Genomic DNA, 19,165 nt, shown 5'->3' with positions numbered 1-19,165 from the left:
TTAGGGGTGACCGGGCCCAAAGAGGAGGGCAGTTGGGGGTGACCAGGCCTGCAGAGGAGGACATTTGGGGGGACCCAGGTCTGCAGGGGAGGACAGTTGGGGGTGACCAGGCCTGCAGAGGAGGACATTTAGGGGCAACCAGGCTGGCAGGGGAGTGGTTAGGGGGTGATCAGGCTGACAGGCAGAAGCGGTTAGGGACAATCAGGCAGGCAAGTGGTTGGAAGCCAGCAGTCCTGGATTGTGAGAAGGGTCCCAGATTGGAGAGGGTGCAGGCTGGGCTGAGAGACAACCCCCTGCCCCGTGCACGAATTTCATGCACCGGGCCTCTAGTCTATATAATAAAAGCTTAAGCGACCATTGCAGTGGAACGACCAGAATGACCAGTTGCTATGATGCACACTGACCACCAGGGGGCAGACTTTCAATGCAGGATGCTCCACAGGGGAGTGCCACTCAGCCAGAAGCCGGGCTCATGGCTGGTGAGCGCAGTGGTGGTGGCGGGGGCCTCTCCCACCTCTGTGGCAGTGCTAAGGAGCAGTGAGCAGGCAGGCCATGAGGAGCGAGGGGTCCCGGAGTGTAAGAAAGCACAGGCCAGGCTGAGGGACTCCCGTTCACTGGGCCTCTAGTACATGAATAACATCATTCTTCAAGTGTTCTGTAGCTTTATCCACAACACATTATGTTCATGAGATTCACATATATTGATTCATGCAACTTTGGTTTATTCATTTTCACTATTGCATAACGTTATATAAATTCAACACAATATATATCCATCTCATGCTAAAGAAAAATTAGTTTGTGCTATTATAAATAAACCTGCTGAGAACTTACTTTTAAAAAACATATATGTACACTTGTGTATACAACCAAGAGTTTATTTAAGAGTATACTTAAATTTTTATTCTTTTAATAAAAATAAATTATAATAAATAAGACCTGCACTTATATAACTTTACATATAGTAAATTACATATACTATATAAATGTAAATAAAAATAAATATTATTCTAATCTTTTGACATACCCTAGATGTTTACATCAAAGTTTGACAAGAACTGGCTTTAAATAAATATCATAACTAAATTAAATAAATATTATAACTAAACATACACCAAAAACACCTATAGTCATGATTGAATAATTGTACTTATAATCAATTTACACAATTGCTTAATGTTTTTTAAAATGTGATTTGTTAAAGCAATACAGCGATAATGTTTTTGTGTGAAAGACAAATTTTAAAAAATCACAGGCATTTATACTTTGAATAGTTTGCCATTTTTTTGCACTTATATAACTTTACACTTACAAAATATATTTCCTCTCATAATAAATATAAATTAATGTATTTTATATCAAATATGTCTCTGAGAAAAGAAACATTTTACAAACAATCTACAATAAAGTTCATATCTACTATGCCTACTGGAAGTGTTACATAGATGGGGAAATCTGTAATATTTTGCTAGTGGTGCAAATGTTATATTATTTGCTTCTAAAAATACTATATGTTTCATAATAAATTATATGTTACTTGAAGTTTGGGCTTGTTAAATTGTTCATGGTTCACACAGTACTTTCTATTAAGTTTTAAGCATCGCTTTGAAAATATGGCATGCTGACCCTCTTTGTATCTAGAGATGCAATTAAAAATAATGGCCTAAATATTCAAGTAGTAGAGAACGTTGGCAATATGACACTGAGACTATTCATTTGACCTTCTTCTGTGGGTTGCAGGCATACAGTTTGTTTTTAAATGGATGGCACGTTAAAGATCTGCAGTCATGTCATTTTGTTCCCTGACAATTAGGAAGATATAGAAGGAGAAAACTTTTATGAAGAGAGATTTCAACTTGGCTACTACCCACAGATCAATAACACCGAGTGTTTCCATAATGTAAATATACTAGGGACTGGAGAAAGATCAGCTTTGTATAAACAGGTTTTTCATTTGATAAGTAAACAATAGATAAAGAAAAACATGTGCCATAGTTCTTCATGGAGTGTTTCTGGGATTTGGAAGTGATTTACAGATATAATCAATTAAAATATAAGTTACTTTAGTTAAGTATCCCATAATCTGTAACCATAAAAAAGATTCTGGAACCACATCAAAATTACAACTAAAATACAGAACAACTGTCATTCAGAACCACCTAAATCTGGCTGAAGGGAAGTCTTACAACTAGAGAAGTAAAGAAGAAAGCACACCAAAACTGGTAGAAGGTGGAGAGGCATAGAACAGGCTGGTCCAACACCCACATGTGGTGTTTTTTTTAAAATCAGGAGGGATATCTCAGCTGTAGAAGCCTTCCTATAAGAGCAAGGGGTCCCAGCCCCACACCAGCCCACCAGCCCACCAGCCCAGGGTTCCAGGGCTGGGAAGAAAAGTCCCCAGTATTTCAGGCTGTGAAAACTGGTGGGGCTTGTGGTTGAATAATATGGAGGCAGCTGGAGAACCAGGCAGTTCCTCTTAAAGTACCTGCACACAAACTTACTGGGAGTCACTCCCTCTGAGCTCCAGCACTGGGGCAAAGGCTTGGGAGGATCCAGGGACATATGGGGAGGAACTGGATTGTCTGGCATTGGAGTAAGAACTCAGGGCACCTTTCCCACAGACAGGGGTGCTTGCATGGGTCATTTTTACTATGTTGAGAGAGAGCCTGGCTGGCATGGCTTAATGGTTGAGCATCTACCTATGAACCAGGAGGTCATCATTCAATTTCTGGTCAGGGCACATGCCTGGGTTTGGGTTCGATCCCCAGTGTGGGGTGTGCAGGAGGCAGCCGATCAATGATTCTTTCTCATCATTTTTTGAAAATATATATTTTTATTGATTTCAGAGAAGAAAGGAGAGGGAAAGAGAGATAGAAGCATCAGTGCTGAGAGAGAATCATTGATTGGCTGCCTCCTGCATACCTCCCAGCTGGGGATCAACTTCTCAACCTGGGCATGTGTCCTAATAGGGAATCGAACCATGACCTCCTTCCTGGTTCATAGGTCAATGCTTAACCACTGAGTCATGGCAGCCAGGCAGAATCTAGTATTTATTCAAAGGAATTGAAAACTTACATCCACACAAAACCCTACACACAGATGTGTACAGCAGCTTTATTTATTAATTGCCAAAACAGTAACACCCTCTGCTGATTTCTTTTTTTTTAGTTTGGGGAAGGTGGTTAAATATAACATTTTTTCTATTATAGTTGACATTCAATATTATTTTGTATTAATTTTATGTGTACAGCATAGTGGATAGACATTTTATAGTTTATGAACTGATCCCTCAGATAAGTCTGCTAACTACCTGATACCATAAAATGTTTTTACAATATTATTGACTTTAATATATTCCCTATACTGTACTTTGCATCCCTGTGAATACTTTGTAACTGCCAGTTTGTAGTTCTTACTTCCTTAACTTTTCCACCCAGGCCCTCCTCCATCTGGCAACCATTGGTTTGTTCTTTGTATCTATGAGACTGTTTCTGTTTTGTTTGTTTGTTTATATTCTTCTTTAGATTCCATATGTAAGTGAAATCAGGTGGTATTTTTCTCTCTCTGTCTTACTTATTTCACTTCTTTAAATTGTTCTTTCCTGACAGTGCCCAGGATTTGTTCTGTTCTGAAGCCGTTCTCTTAATTTTATTACTGTTTGCCATCAGAAGACACTAAAATTTCAAAACTACTAGATCCTGGATATTTTCTGTTTAATAATTCTGATCTTTTTTCCTTTGAGGTTTTACTACAAGAAACTTGAAACCAGGTAGCACTTTCAGCATTCTACCTTGAAATCTTTTTTAGCTAGGTCACTTGGCGAATTAGATACATTTTCTATTTTCGACATTAGCATAGGCCACAGCATTGCTAAACTTTCTACCACTGCATACAGGAACCTCCATGCTCTGATTTCCAATAAAAGTTTTTGTACTATCCTCTAAGCCAGTGGTTCTCAACCTTTTTAATGCCGCGACCCTTTAATACAGTTCCTCACGTTGTGGTGACCCCCAACCATAAAATTATGGTTGACCCACAGGTTGAGAACCGCTGCTGTAGAGCCTAAGACCATCGGAAAACACAGATATTTACATTACAATTCATAACAATAGCAAAATTACAGTTATGAAGTAGCAACGAAAATAATTTTATGGTTGGGGGTCACCACAACGTGAGGAACTGTATTAAAGGGTCGCGGCATAAAAAAGGTTGAGAACCACTGCTAAGCTCTCACTACAAACTCCTCAAAGCCATCGTATTTCCACAAATAATGTCTTCAAGGCACTTTGCATTTTTACTAAAACTCTCCTCCAAGTCCCCCAGTTTCTACACTGCACAAGAATCAAAATTAGTATTTGTTATCTAGTGCTGTATAACACTTTTCTCCGTAATATAGTAATTTAAAAACAACAGAAAACATAATACTGACATTGTTACATTTTCAGCCAACATGTACATAGAGATATACTACATTGGATTTTTGAGATCGTGTTGTCCTATAGCTGAAAGATAATATTGAAATAGCCTGGGAGGCAGCTAGATTAACTTTTAGTCATAGAAATATATACACAATGAATTATTTCTACATTTATTTTGTCCAACTGTATTCACAGGAAGTCAGAGAAATGTGCAAAATATAATGTGTGAGTTTTTTAAAAATACAGAAGCTATAGAGAAATGAGGGATTAGTCATTATCGCAATTCATAACTGCAAATGGACTCTCTAAAACTGGTGAGTTGTCTATTCTGTTACCATGGACATTAAGTGATTTGCTTATTGAGTCTTCTTATATTTGCTGGACAGCTGAAAGGAAAGAAAGACTATTTTATAAGAAATATTCTCATTTACTAAAAAATAACAAATAACAGGAGTTCAACAAAGTTTTTGTAATTTTGAATTGGGCATGATAGATGAGGGTAAGGATGGGACAGGAGGAGGGGATCTTAGAAACAGCCTGTGATTTCTAGTAATATAAATGATGTACAACTAATCTAATTTAATTAAATTTAGAATTGTAACAGACCCCTTTTAAGAGCTAGTGAATTGCTTTTCTTTTGTATATCTCCTTACTGCTGAAATGCAGTACATTAAAATGAATAAGAACAATAGAGAGTTTCCACTAATCTCATCTGCAATTCCATCTGATCGAATGTGAAGATTTTAATTAAAGCTGGACTTTGTTCAAAAAGAGGCACTATTGTAACAAACCATAATTAAGTTGATTTTTTTCACAGTGCATGGGTCACATATTCACTTTTTATTACATTTGGTTCTCCTAGTGTCTTTAATTTTTTGTTTGTATATTAATAACAAATTATGAATTTTTTATTTTTCTATAACAAGCATTATTCATTCACCTCAGTGATGATCTGTCTTGAGATATTCCATCCTTATAAACTTTTGGACACCTTTCACACATAAATATAAAACAAATATTAATTTATTAGGTTCCTGTTTCCTTCTATCAAAATTAAAAATAATTATGAATATAACTTATTAGTCTAATGTACTTGACAATGTACAGTCCACACACACACACACACACACACACACACACACACACACAAAACATAAAATATACTGTAATTAGAGCTGCTTGAAGTTCTATAGTGTAAATGCAGAGGAAAATATCTGACATATACACATTAACTGTATGTATTTATGTCCAAGATGCCCTAGAAAATCCTTATAGAATAACAATGCAATCAGTTCAAACAATGATTAATGCTAATTAAACAGTTTTGGTCAACGACACATATATGTGACATAATTATAGCTCCTAGTGACTGAAGTGACAATGTTCTCCATAATTAGGTAGTTAGATAAGAAGTTAGTACTCCATGGTCTCACAAAGGCAATTGTCAGTTGTTTACTCTTTTCTTCTATTCCCATGCTTGTATTAATAGCCTAAAACCCCAAAACATTTTGTAATAATGTTTTTATTTCAAGAATTCTGAATTTTAATTATTCACATTAAATTTTGAGTCTATAAAATAATATTCATAAAACATGTATAAAAGACAATCTATATGTACCCATCACATAGTTTTCAGAAGAAGAAATACTGCCATTTGTTTGGCAATCTCCTGTATGATCTCTCAAATCCTAATCTTTTTCCTCCACCCTCATTCAAAATTTTGCATTTGTAATTCTTTACCTTTTCTTTAGTTTTGCTATATAGTTGTATCTGTATATAATATACAATAATGTTTACTTATGCCTTTATAGTATAACTTTTAAGTTATAATGTAACCATACTTTGTAAATTTGTTTACAACTGGGTTTTTGCTGCTGAACATTGTGTTGGGTAAGCTGTCATTTTGGGTTGGGGCTGGGGTAAGGGTTTCTGTGTGCTGGCCTGGGTTTTTGTGATTTTAACTTCCTACCAGTGCCAAAGGAAGGAACAAGTTGGCTTTCTTATCAACTTGATAGGGGGCAGAAAGAGAAAGGAGAGTGTGGAAATCGAAGACTTCAACAGTCAGCATCAAAACTGGATTAATATATTTTGTTATAATTTATTCCTGATATTTGACTGATGACTAAAATGTGCCATGTTTCATTTAATTAAATTTTATCTCATTTAAGTAAGATATTATGGTGATTTAGGAGGCCCGTAGCCTGCAACTGGTAAGGGTGTTGAAAGTTCTATTGAATATTTTGTTCAAGAACCCAGCACTGTATATTTTAAGAAATAAAATGAGGGCCTTGGTCACTATCAATAATGTCCAGAACTCCCAAGGGGATCAGGAGTGTGTCTTGGTAAGGCCTTGTACTGTGGCTTTAGCATGTGCAGGAATGTAGTGACCTTCATTTACATATTGGGTATTTGTGAGGCAAGAGATACCTGGAGTTCTTTATTCAAATGGAAATTTTTGGATAAGGGATTGTTGCTGCCAGTAGACTAGACCACACCCAAGAATCAGTAAACATGCAGATGAGCTGATCATTGGCCAAGGTATCCTGTGTTAAGATGGCTGATTAAACTTCAGCCAATTTTGCTGACTCTTGGCTTCCATTATTGACCTGGAAGGTGGAATTAAAGGATCAAGAGCAGCAACTCCCCAGTGAGCTCCATCTTTTATAATGGTGGCTCTGCAATCCTTTATGAACTCCCTTTGATGCTCACTTAACTGATATCAAGAGGCTGCTTAGAAGCTAAGGAGCACAGAACAGGGTTGCCTCCTTTATCACTATGACATTTGGCAAAGGAATGAGGACAGGAAATTTCAGTGTGCACTCAGCAATTACTACCTTAAGGAGTAATGTAGTAGGAGGCCAAGGAGGGTGGTTTCTTGCACAGGAAGCACATAAGCAATTATGGCCATGATGGGTGGACCAAGGACCACAGGAGGAATGAGAGGAGATTGCCAAATCCCCTAGAGTGAAGAAGTCTTTAGAGTACACTAACAGAAGTGCCTGTTTGAATTGCAATTTGGACAGATTCCAGAGCTTTGCGTTATAGAAGGCACCATTCTTAGACTGATATGAGTGTAACAGCATAATTGGGATTAAGTAAGATTTGTAAAGGAGGAATATGTTGTTTATAAAACTCAAATCCTAAAAGATCTTGGGTTTGTTTTTGCTGTCCTACTCGGAAGCTCTCCCTTTTCTCCTACCGCATCCACGCCATGTGACCCACTCAGCTCAGGAAGCTGGACCTCGCTGCTCAGGCACCTGGGCTCTCTGTGAGGTAAGAGGCTGCTCATTGGGAACGTGGCCTCGCTCTGAGGAATAAGGGTCTGGGACTGCACCCAGATAAACAAGCTTTATGGTGCCTCGGCTGGCCAGGGCCTGGTTGTGCTTGGCTTCCTCTGAAATCAATTCGGGCTTCAGGAGAACCCTAAAAGAGAAAGAGATCCCGAATTTCTAATCAGTGATACTGTCCCAGAGGCCCAGCTGTGCTGAAGGTACCCATAATCCCCCTGTAGCTTGGCAGTTGCCTTCTGTGGGTGAGAGGAATTTCTTCCATGATGGTATTCCCTCTAAATCTTCATGGAAGAAAGCCTGATATCCAGAAAAATTCACTGAAATGGGCATTGGTCCGACACGGCCCGGCCTTCCTCTCCCAAGCCAAGGCTCCTCACTAATAAAGTGCCTACCTTCAACAACAACAAAAAACAACAACAACCACAACAACCACCTTGGGCTTGTTTTAACATCGTGGGTGCTGAGAAGATCAATAGCTATTTACAGCGTTAGGGATGGAACAGCTCTCAGCTTATCAATAATTCACAGGATTTGGGTCCTTGTACTATATGTGGGACAATGGCCTATTGCCTTTTTTTTTTTTTTTTTTTTTTTACCCATTGCCTTTTTATAAACCATTTTGTGAGTATTGGTATGACCTGAATGAGTGTACCAATGAATCTCATTGGAGGAGGATGTCATCAGTATAATGGAATACTTGTGATCCTGGAAAACATGGATGCAGTTTAGATTATGCCTGCAGAAAGAAACCAAGATGGCAGCATAGGTAAATACCTGAACTTGCTGCCTCACACAACCACTTCAAAACTACAACTAAAAGACAAAATGGATATCATCCAGAACCACGGGAAAGCTGGCTGAGTGGAATTTATACAACTAGAAGGAAAGAGAAAAGCACACTGAGACTTGGAGGAGGTGTGGACTTGTGGAAGTGAAGTGCAGAGGTACAGAGGCGCAAGCGGAAAGGGGCTGGCAACTGAGTACGCTGTTGTCTTTTTCAATCAGGAGGGAGACACAAGCTCCTGACTGCTCTGAACTCCAGTTCTGGGCGAGACTCTGGGGACCCAGACTCATACGGGGAGAAACTGGACTGTCTGGCATTGGGCTGGAACATGAGGGCGGGTTTCTCTCAGAGGTGCTTGCAGCGATCATTGTTCTTGCATGGTGCCGCGGGACACAGAGACCCAGGGACCTCTTCGGGACAGGGCTGACAGTCAGCCATTGCTGTTTGCTCTGCCCTGGTGATTCCCTGAGACCCCGCCCACCTAATTTACAACCCCACCCAAGCTGTGCACAGAGGCTTTTGCATATGAATGGCCTGGCCCTTTGCAATCTAAAACCTAACATACTGCAGCTGGGTCAGAGAGCCCCAGAGCCTCCAAAAGAAAGTCCAAAGCTGGACAGCAGCTTGCATTGCTTCACAGCTGGGCCTCATCTGGGCACCTCCAAACCCCAAACAAAGAGGAGGAATCTTCAGATCTCTCTGTAGCTCCTGCTGGGTGGCCTCAGTCAGTGGCTGACTTTGCACCTCCTTGGAGATCCAAGAGCCAGTGTACCCAGGGGTCAGAGTAGGACCATCCAGATTACAACTCCTCAGATCCTTAAGGGACACACTCAGGGGGCAGACTCAGTGAGCGCCAAAGCCCCACTGAAGCAAGTCTTGCCCCATACGGATGTCTCCAGCACAGAAGTTCTCCCATTGTAGACACAACTGATCCTCACTGCCAATTGGCCTGGAGGTCAATTCCCCCCAGTGATACCAACAACAATCAAGGCTTAACTACAACAAGACTGTGCACACAGCCCACAAAGGGGTGCACCAAGAGTGTCCACCTCAGGTAACTGGGGAGGCTGAGCCACTGGGCCTTATAGGACACCTAGCACACAAAGCCACTCTATCAACACAGGGAAGCAGCCAAAATGTGGAGACAAAGAAACAGGTCACAAATGAAAGAAATGGAGGAAAGCAAACTACTGGATATCGAGTTCAAAACCACGATTATAAGGTTACTCAAAAATCTTCTAGAAACCTCCGAGAAATTTAGTGAGACCCTCAAGGATATAAAAAAGGACCAACTAGAAATTACGCATACACTGACTGAAATAAAGAATAATATTCAGAGATCCAACAGCAGACTAGAGGATCCCAAGAATCAAGTCAAATATTTGAAATATGAAGAAGCAAAAAATACCCAACCAGAAAAGCAAAAAGCAAAAAGAATCCAAAAATATGAAGATAGTATAAGGAGCCTCTGGGACAACTTCAAGCATACCAACATCTGAATTTTGGGGGTGCCAGAAGAAGAGAGAGAGCAAGATATTGAAAACCTATTTAAAGAAATAATGACAGATAACTTCCCCTACCCGGTGCAAGAAATAGACTTACAAGTCCAGGGAGCGCAGAGAACCCAAAACAAAAGGAATCCAAAAAGGTCCACACTAAGACACATCATAATTAAAATGCCAAGGGCTAAAGACAAAGAGGGAATCTTAAAAGCAGCAGAGAAAAACAGTTACCTACAAGGGAGTACCCATACAATTGTCAGCTGATTTCTCAACAGAAACTATGCAGGCCAGAAGGGAGTGGTAAGAAATATTCAAAGTGATGATTAGCAAGAACCTACAACCAAGATTACTCTACCCAGCAAAGCTATCATTCAGAATTGAAGGTCAGATAAAGACCTTCACAGATAAGAAAAAGCTAAAGGAGTTCATCACCACCAAGCCAGTATTATATGAAATGCTGAAGGGTATTCTTTAAGAAGAGGAAGAAGAAGAAAAAGGTAAAGATAAAAATTATGAACAACAAAGTGACAAAAAATACATATCTATCAACAAGTGAATCTAAAAATCAAGTGAATATAAAATCTGATGAACAGAATAAACTGATGAATATAATAGAATCAGGGGCATAGAAAGGGAGTGGACTGACAATTCTCAGGGGGAAGGGGATGTGGTGGGTGCGGGAAGAGACTGGACAAAAATTGTACACCTATGGACAGGGATGTGGGGGGGTGGGTAAGGGCAGAGGGGGTGGGTGGGAACTGGGTGGAGGGGAGCTATGTGGGGAAAAAAGAGGAATGACTGTAATAATCTGAACAATAAAGATTTATTAAAAAAATATTAACTTATTAAAAAAAAAGATTATGCCTGCAAAGATTAAGTCTGATCACAGGGATGTTGAGGTAGCCAAAGGGTAGAGGATAGCCAGATGAGCATGTGTTATTGTTTCTCTTAGCAGGTGAAAGCAAACTGCATCTGAAAGGCTATTGGAATAGACACTGGAGATATTAGCCAAACCTATGACTGCTGATTCAATGGAGTCAGTAATTTTTATAAGATTGGGTATGGGGGCCTTTATTGGTGTCACTATAGTGTTAACATGACAATGATCCAGCTATGAGGTGCCATTCATTCTTTTCAGGTTAAAATCAGGTCATTTGGGCTGTTAATTAGAGAGGCAGTGAGGATGATCTCCCATCTCTAAATAGATCTTATGTAATGGGTTTCAACCCTGGAAGGCCCAGTTTTCATTTACATGCACACCTCGCTTTATTGCACTTCACTCTATTGCGCTTCACAGATACTGCCTTTTGTACAAATTGGAGGTTAGACCCTCCACCAGCAAAAGGATTACAACTTGCTAAAGGCTCAGATTATGGCTTTCATTTTTTTAGAAATAAAGTATTTTTTAATGAAGGTATGTACATTGTTCTTTTAGCCATAATGCCATTGCACATTTATACACTACAGTGTAGTGTGTGAACTAGGAAACCAAAAAGCTTGTGTGATTTCTTTTTTGCAATATTTGCTTTATGTAAGTGTTCTGAACCAAATCTGTGCTATCTTTGAGGAATGCCTGTGTATTGGGGAGTATGCTCTATTTTATCTAGGGGAAGGTCCATAGGGTCTCTTTTATCCGGCTAATTTTAAGTGTCAAAGACTTAATTTAATTTTAATTTACCGCTCATTGATTCAGACCAGCCATAACCACTATGACATACTTTAGAAAACTGGGCACTATGACTAGAGAATGTAGGCAAGACAATCATAGTTCCAAAGTTTAAGGTAAGGCATACCTGTTTATCCTCTATTTTATGTTTAGTAGTTCCCCCGATGTTATAAGTGTACCTTGTTTAAGTTTAGTGCGGTCTCCAGGAATAACTGTAATTGCAGCCCCCATAATGATCAAGGCCATGAAGCTTTGCCAATTGGTGCATTTAAGCAGATGATAAAGTTAATAATATAACATTGAATGTCAACTGCAGTTAAAAAATCAAAACAAAAAACAACAAAAAATACAGTTAAACTCTTTAATTCAGGCTCTTTAACCCGCTAATTTTCACTTCTTTGGAATAATCTCTTTTTCCCTCTAACTTTTTTTCTCTTCAGGTTTGAGTCTGTTTTTATTTCTCATGCTTGGGATACATAGAGCTTCTCAGATCTGTATATTTGATATTTCACCAGTTCAGGAATATTCTGTCATTATCTCTTCAAAAATTGTCACTACCTCGCTTTCTCTTTCCTCTCATTCTGAAACACAAATTTGTCATGTATTAGACTCATGTCTTCTAACCTCCTCTATTTCACATTTTTAATCATGTTACCCATGCATTTCCCATGCTGTCTTATGACCTCTATTCAAACTCAATAATCTATTCTTCAGTAATAGCTACTTTCCTGTAAGCACATTGATAGAGTTTCAAATTTTAATACATATAATTTCCATTTGTAAAAGTTTTAATTATTACTTTTAATATAATTAGTCATATTTTAAAGTTTGATTGCCAATCTTTACATTTCAATTCATTTCATTTATTCATAGTTTGATAATTATACTATCAAAACTCTCTGTATATTCTGCTGTATTACTTGCCATCTACTTCTCACTCATAGTACTTTGTTCTCCTTTCAGGTTTGACTGTGAAGTTATATTTTTCAGCTTAGCTGTAAGAATTATTTGCATTCCAGGAGGAACATGGGTTACTTTAGAGTATATTTGATTTGCTTCTTCTAGGAACCTGGAGAATTGGTCTAGGGTTAATACATTTTTAATTCTTTATGTAAAGTTTTTTGGACCATCCACACAATATTCATTTTCATCCCAAAGATTTGAAGAAATGTTTTTGGGTTAGGAATTCCTAAAGAAGACATTTTCTCCTCTCTATTTAGCATCAAAATTCAAGACAGAACTTTCCTTGTGGTATTCTAAAGGAGGGGTTGGTTTATTGTTAATTCACCCCTACAATGAGGTTGTAGACCCACAGATTTTGTATAATGTTCTTGATGCCTCCTGTGGACTTAAAAATCAAAGTTCAAGTTCACCTTGTTTATCAAGAGGAGAGCAAAACAAAGTGTCCAGCAAAATAAAGTAGTCCTTCCTTCACCTAATTTTTGGTCTAATTATACTTAATGTTATTTTAAGTTTATCAATATGTTTAAGCAAATTAATGTTTGATGCAGATGTTGTTCCTCCTCCCCCCCCCATCCCGGGGGAGGATCAGTCACTATGCTTAATTTGATTTTTATATGCATTATTATTATCATTGTTATTATTATTTGCAGTTCTCATATACAAACAACAAGAAGCAAATTAGACAGACATGAGCAGAGCAAGGATGATGGACCAGGTTCAGAAACTCACTAGGGTAGAAAGCCCCGATGCCTAGCAAGGGTCAAAACTGAAAACAAAAACCTTACCTCCAGAGTAATTTATCCTCCCCTAGCATATCATTGGTCAGGAGGTTTAGACCCCCTGACCTTTTCCTTCCTAAAGATAACATCTAGGCCTCAGTTGTATTGCAGCTCCAGGCCCAGAAAATCAGCAAAACCAGACAAGTGATGCTATGGCTGCCTCAGGACCAGCTGCATTGACTAATGACCCTCTACCCTGGCACTGACCAATCCGTGGAGATCAGGAGCCTGAACTAGCACACCTGGAAAGCTGATGAATATTCTATTAAGACCTCCCCTTAATAATCCCTTAAGATTTTCACCTGCAAGAAAGAGATAAATACCCTCACGACAAAGGACCCAGGGTGTGACAGCCCCCAGGGAAGCATGCTAGTGCCATTCCTTACCCTATCTTCCCTCTAAGGAACTCCATGCAACAGGGAGCAATGGGCAGTGGCAGCTTGTCCCTGGCAAACCCCCTGATCCTGTCTCCAAGGCTCCCTTTTCTCTGACTTCTCAGTGAGCCAAAGCAGCCCAGTCTAGACTAGACTCTCTTCTTCTCTGTCTTTCCTTGTTTCATTGTCCTAAGTACATTTTTGCTGCCATCATGGACTCAAAACCCTTTGGCTCAGTGCTGTGTAGCCATTCCCTTTGGGTAAATCCATCCCTTTTTCTTTAAATAAATTCAATTTTCCTTTTTTAACTACTTGAGATTGCTATTTAGCCTGCCCACACACCAGCAATTTTAATCTTTCAAAGTCTTTTTGAGTGAATGAGGTTTTTAAGACCTGGCTCTGTAAATTTGGGCATTCCTTTTGTTTAAGAACTGTTTCTTAGAAAAGGAAAGCGATAATCCTGGAAAAATTATTCTTACATAAGGCAAATATGGTAAATGGTTTTGTTTTTAAAATTTTCTTTACCAGTTAATTTTAGATATTCTCTCCTGGATTTATTATAGAATAATAATTGTTTCTTTAAAAATGAAGAACTATGAAACTAGACCACCTTTTTATACCATAAACAAAAATAAACTCAAAATGTATTAGAGGCTTAAATGTAAGACTTGAAACCATAAAATTCCTAGAAGAAAACAGGCAGCAAAATCTTGGACATTTCTCTTAGTAATATTTTTCTATTACATCTCCTCAGGCAAGGAAACAAAAGAAAAAATAAACAAATGGAACTACATCAAACCATCAACAAAATGAAAAGACAACCCACTGAGTGTGAGAACATATTTGCCAATGATAAATCTGATGAGTTAATACCCAAAATTTATAAAGAACTCATACAACTCAACATGAAATAAACCAACAATCCAATTACAAAATGGTCAAAGGACCTAAATAAACACTTCTCAAAGAGGACATAGAGATGGCTAATAGACAGATATGAAAAGATCCTCAGTATCACTAATAATCAGATAAATGCAAATTAAAATCACAATGAGGTAATACCTTATACCTGTCAGAATGGCTATCATCAATAAATCAACAAACAACAAGTGTTGGCCAAGATGTGGAGAAAAGGATACTCTTGTGCACTATTGGTGGGGATGCAGCCATTATGAAAAACGGGGTGGAAGCTCCTCAAAAAATTAAAACTGAAACTGCCTTATGACCCAGCAATTCTACTTCTGGATTTATATATTAGAAGAAATCCAAAACACTAATTTGGAAGAATATCTGAACCCCTATGTTCATTGCAGCATTATTTACAATAGCCAAGATTTGGAAGCAACCCAAATGCCCATTAATAGATGAATGGATAAAAAAGTAGTGGTACATGTATACTATGGAATATTACTCAGCCATAAAAAAGAACAAAATCTTACCATTTGCAACAGCATGGATGAACCTATTATGCTAAGTGAAATACCAATCAGAGAATGACAAATACTATATGATTTCATTTTTATATGGAATCTAAAGAACAATATGAATGAACAAACAAAACAGAAACAGATTCACAGATATAGAGAACAGACTGATGGTTGCCAGAGGCAAGGGCAGTTAGGGGACTGAGAAAGGTGAAGGATTAAGAAATACAGATTGGTAGTTACAAATAGTCATGGGGATATAAAGGACAGCATAGGAAATATAGTCAATAATATTATAATAATTATGTATTATGCTAAATAGGTACTGGAAATATCAGGGGGACCACTTTGTAAAGTATGTGATTGTCTAACCACTGTGCAAAATAATATTGAATGCAAACTGTAATTGAGAAAAATGAAAAAGTAAAGTACTAGTACTTTTCACTTGCAGTATTTCTTATGAAATTGTTTGATTTATAAGGGAATAACAATTTTTTTTCTTATCACAAAGTAATGCAAAAAAATGGAAATTCAATCTCATAGATTCTATGTGAATGTACAAAGATAGCTCATGCGTGCTAAGCTATCATACTGAGAAAGAGCAATGCCTATGCTCCCCCACTTTATATCTTTTGTAGGTGCCCTCACACAATTATATGGGCTTGCTCATACCACAGTTTTGGTCAGGGAGACACTAGCGAACATGATAGAAGCAGAGATTTGACATATACTTCCACACTGAAGCTTATCTTCTCAGAATTCTCCCTCTTGGAACTCAGTAGCCATGTTGTAAGTTAGTCCTAGCTCCCTTACTGGACAGAAGTTATGTGGAGTGGCCCTGGAGGATACAACATCACATGGAGAGCTAGCAACAATGAGGATAACCAAGGCCCCTAGGGGCAGTCAATTCCAAGGCCCAGATATGTGAGAGAGGCCTTCTTAAATCTTCTGGCTCAGCCAACTTTTTTTTTAGATCGTGTACATTTTTAAAATTGATGTGTAATTGACATAACTAGCTCAGACTATTTGGATACACACAGTCTCAGAATGACCCCAGTGGACAGACACTATAGGGAGCAGAAAAAGAGCGAAATCAACTTCAAAAACATGAAAAGTAATATATCTCTGTTGTTTTAAGGCACTAAGTTTTGGAATGGCTTATTATTCAGCAATAGAGAAGAAACATCATGTAAGATTTGATAAATTTTGCTTTCTTGCATAAAATCATGACATTAAAAGCCAAAATAAGTATGCATTTCTTTTATTTTGATGCTGTTTATTTCCAAAGTACTTTGAAATCTTTACTAAAATATACATTGGAGACCTTTTTCACACCCTCCCTCTTTTATAAAATTTCACAGATATCTTTTTTGTAATGAAACCATTTGGCAGAACTCAAATAATTCTATTATTATTTTGATCTATTTTAAGTAAAATATTATGCAAATGTTTGCTTTCATTGCTAAGAGCTGTCATGAAAAGATTTATATTCTATACTGATTAATAATCCCATGTTGTGTTTCATGCCCTTTAATAAAATTTTGACCTTATTTGCTCTTTAAAATTTTTTCCTCTGCTCTCAAAAGCTGCAATTCTGTTGAATGATTTCTCAAATGCTTGAGGAGTCGTACTGTGTAATATTGGCTATTCTTCACAGTGTGCAACATTATATTGCATGTGTTTTACTATTGAGTGATTTTATTTTGTAGTCTTGCTAGTGCCATCATATAATTAAAGTGTAAACTCATGTGGTGTAAAGGTCGGGCACTTTAAATACACAAAAGCAAATGCTAGGTGGATTTAGGGTTCTACTCTTGGCACACTGAAATCTGCATAAAGAATGAAAAAATCATGTATGTTTCAATTGAAATTTCTAGTCTCTGGAAGAAAGTTTGGCAGCTTCCTGTTACTATAAAGGAATTTTCCACAAATCCTTAAATTAAAAAAAAAAAGCCTTCAGTTTTTTTTAGAATATTCACGGAAGAAACACATTCCTGTTAGATATTTTCAACCTAGTCAGGAATAAGACTGTTCACTGTAGCTGGTGACTGCTTTTTTCTTCTTAACAATTTTCCCTGTAAATACACCTTGATTTTTGCTTTGTGGTTGCTTTCACAGTAGAAATATACCATGACTTTCTGGTGACCAAAAATTTGGATGATCCTAGCTGACTTATTCTTCATATCTTAGCTCTTTTTAAATGGGTACATTGATTTATAACTATTTCTAACTTTCTTTAAAATGCAAGGAAACATGTTTGCATATACTAATTATATTTATTTTATGTTATCCTTGTACCATGGAGATTCCAGAGAAATCAAAGCATAACCAATCTTGGGCAATCTTGTTATTAGATGGACCATGAGGCTCTTTATATAAATGGTTCTTGGTAAAAAAAGAAATATTCCAGTTATTCTTTGAGAACCTTGTGAATTAAATTTAAATGGTCCAGGTGGTAATATGATAGAATAATCATATCATTCATACCACATTACCTTTTCAGAAGAAGAGCATTAGGTTATTTATTCATTTACTTAGAATCTGAGAATTATCTTAGAGTAGGTATATATCTTAAAATTTCAATTCTTCCCTTGATTATTGATATCTTCTACCTTAAGTCTTCATAATGAATGAGTCCATGACAAGGTTTCCTGATAAGTTCTATGTATAATCCATATATGTATTCATCTGGGAAGAATGTCCAACACTTTCATTAGATAACTGCAAAGATGTTATGAACTTGATTGTCCATCTCAGGCTTTACAAACTGAATGTGAGTACTTTCCATGATGAATAATATGCAATTTCTTTAAATTCTTATGTTGAGATTAAATGTATTTTCATGTATATATATTTTTTACTATTCCTAGTTCTATCCCTTATAATAATTAAAAATAATTATTTTGATTATTCTCCTTACTTGTGGGTGATAGGTGATGTAAGAAAGTATTATAGAGTAAGCCCATTAATAATTTAATATCAGCAAGACCTTGATTTATGTGCAATGATGGATAGAAATTTTGGCTTCATCTACTATACTCTTGATTTCCTGTAAATTATTCTTCATTTCTGTTGGTGTATCTTTCATTTCTGACTGGTCCTTTTTCATGCTGTTGAGATTCTTACTAAGTTTATTAAGCAAACTTATACCAGTGTTCTAAACTCTGCATCTATGCCTGGCCGTTGTGACTCAGTGGTTGAGCGACAACCCATGAACCAAGAGGTCATGGTTGATTTTCCCCATCGGGACACATGCCAGAGTTGCAGGCTTGATCCCCAGTAAGGGGCTTGAAGGAGGCAGCCCATCAATGATTCTCTCACATTATTGATTTTTTTTTAAAAAAAATAAAAGTTCTGGCAGGTATTGCTCTGTGATTAGAGTGTAGGACCATTGCTTTTCTCCATTTTTTTTCCCCCTGGAGTTTTGTTCTTTTTTTTTTTTTTTCATTTGGGACATGTTTCTTTGTCTCCTCTTTTTTTTCTTTTCTTTCTTTCTTTTTTTTTTTTTTTTTTTTTTTTTTTTTTTTTTTTTGTGTGTGTGTGTGTGTGTGTGTGTATTATCTAGAGCTGCTACATCTTCCAAGCTTGGTAGAGTGGCCTAATGTAGTCAGTATTCTGTAGGGTCCAGTGGCACAGCCTCCATGACCACCCAAGCTGGGTACTTGAGTTTCAGCCACTGTGTGGGCTGTGTAGACCCTCCTGTTGTAGATAAGTCTTGACTGCTGTAGGCATGTCAGTGGGAGGGATTTACCCCTGGGCTAATCATCTACAAGGACTGGCTTTGACCATGGACCACTGATTTCTTACCACTGTGAAGGATCAGCTGTGCAGAGGCCCACCCCAGAGCAGGACTTACTAGGGTAGGGCTCTGGTTCCCACTAAGTCTACCCATTGAGTGTGTCACTTATGAAGGTGATTGTGTGGTGGTGCTATGACATGGACTGAAACTGTCTACCAGGTGCACT

This window comes from Cnephaeus nilssonii, assembly GCF_951640355.1.
Source record: "Cnephaeus nilssonii genome assembly, chromosome: 7".
Taxonomy (NCBI): domain Eukaryota; kingdom Metazoa; phylum Chordata; class Mammalia; order Chiroptera; family Vespertilionidae; genus Cnephaeus; species Cnephaeus nilssonii.
This window is presented reverse-complemented; position numbering follows the sequence as displayed.